General features: G+C 38.9%; 1 long non-coding RNA gene across 3 annotated transcripts; it reads left to right on the top strand.

Annotated features, from left to right (window-relative positions):
• Window positions 1–4: 4 nt before the first annotated feature.
• Window positions 5–1,636, top strand: LOC107578166 (uncharacterized). 3 transcript variants are annotated; one of them, XR_001608317.1, is made up of 3 exons: window positions 5–37; window positions 1,300–1,420; window positions 1,522–1,636. It is a non-coding gene; the product is annotated as an uncharacterized lncRNA (long non-coding RNA). The 3 variants fall into 3 exon arrangements; XR_001608319.1 differs by having other exon boundaries at window positions 7–37; window positions 1,303–1,420; XR_001608318.1 differs by lacking the exon at window positions 5–37 and adding an exon at window positions 1,062–1,094.
• Window positions 1,637–1,642: the final 6 nt, after the last annotated feature.

Below are 1,642 nucleotides of genomic sequence, written 5' to 3'. Positions count from 1 at the left end.
AGGAGGAGGAGGAGGAGGAGGAGGAGGAGAAGAGGAGGTAAGAGGGAAATAGGGAAAAGTAGACGGGTGTAATGAACTGGGTTTTTTTTACTGATTCATTCAAAGTGATTTGACGCTTAAACGCTTGAGAAATGTCTGCCAGAGCGCTTGACGGTTATGAATGTGCATTGATTTTATCTTTGAGGGTGTGGTGAGAGTTGGGTTTGGGTTGTCAGAAGCACTACTATCTGAATTTCTCAGTAGATGCACTCAGCTTTTGGTCACATGGCAGATCGTCACATCATTCCTCATTATTTGCAGGGTTTTTGACATACTTAACAAGTGTGAAGGCAGCTCAGAAAACGTTTGTTTCAGTAAAAAAAACTCTGTGTGGACCCTGTTAAGTGATGAGATGATTTTTTTTTGTAAGAATTTATTCAAATGAACCATCTGAACAAATGGATTAACTAAAATAAATCTGACTTCTCGAATTCTCAGTGATTCTATTCGTTTTTTATACTTGCATTTTTCATTCCTGTTCTGTTCTGAATAACATTACATTTAAAGGATTTGTTGTGGAGTGAGGGGAAACTAAAATACATCTTTATAGTGTTTATAAATGTTCATTTGGTCACACTTTAGTTTAGGGACCAATTCTCGCTATTATCTAACTATTAGCTTTTGCCTCAAACTCCTAATTTGCTGCTTATTAATAGTTTAGGTATGGGGTCGGATTAAGTGATCTAAAAAATGGTCATGCAAAATAAAGTATTAATATGTGCTTCATAAGTACTAATAAACAGACAATATGCATGTAATATGGATGCTAAGCAACTAGTTAATAATAGTGAGAATTGGTCCCTAAACTAAAGTGTTGCCATTCATTGTATATACTGTTTTCTTACATTATTTTTGCATGTAACAATTAATTGACTTACTGAGCCAACTTGTGTTTTTTTTCTTCTTCTCAACAATGCAGTTTTGACCTGGTGCAACTTATTGTATTTTCCAGAAGTTACAATGAATGTGAACTTGATGTTTTGAAGCTTCAAATTTAAAAAGTGCACAAAGCATGTGTGTATATATAAAAGCAGCTTGCATGGCATTCAATCAAGGTACATATTTGATCAATTATTTCCTTGGGAATCAAACCCATGACCTTGCCATTGCTAGCATGCTGTACTATTCCAGATCTTCTGAAGTCGTACGGTAGCTCTGTGTCACAAACATTACATGATGACAGAAATTAGGTGAACAGTTTCTTGAATTTGCCATTTTTATGATATCTTCTTCTTCTTTCCATCTGCCATTGTCTGTAAGGAGTTTGATGCAGCGAACGTGTTCATGCACCAGGCCATTCACACCATCGAGTATTGTCTGGGCTGCATCTCCAACACGGCCTCGTACCTGCGGCTCTGGGCCCTCAGCCTGGCTCACGCCCGTAAGTGCTCTCGTGTGTTTCACTGCTGCCGTCGTCACTGAGGAGGAGCATCTAGTCATGCTGTATGTGTGTGTGTGTGTGTGTGTGTGTGTGTTTTTCAGAGTTGTCTGAGGTGCTGTGGTTAATGGTGATGCGGATCTCCTTCCAGCAGCTCAGTTATGTGGGCTCTGTCATCATGGTGGTTATATTTGCTGCCTTCGCTGTGCTAACCATATCTATCCT

Source organism: Sinocyclocheilus grahami, unplaced genomic scaffold (genome assembly GCF_001515645.1).
Source record: "Sinocyclocheilus grahami isolate Dianchi unplaced genomic scaffold, SAMN03320097.WGS_v1.1 scaffold9167.1, whole genome shotgun sequence".
Taxonomy (NCBI): domain Eukaryota; kingdom Metazoa; phylum Chordata; class Actinopteri; order Cypriniformes; family Cyprinidae; genus Sinocyclocheilus; species Sinocyclocheilus grahami.
Note: the sequence above shows the minus strand (reverse complement) of the source record. Positions and strands in the feature narration are given on the sequence as shown.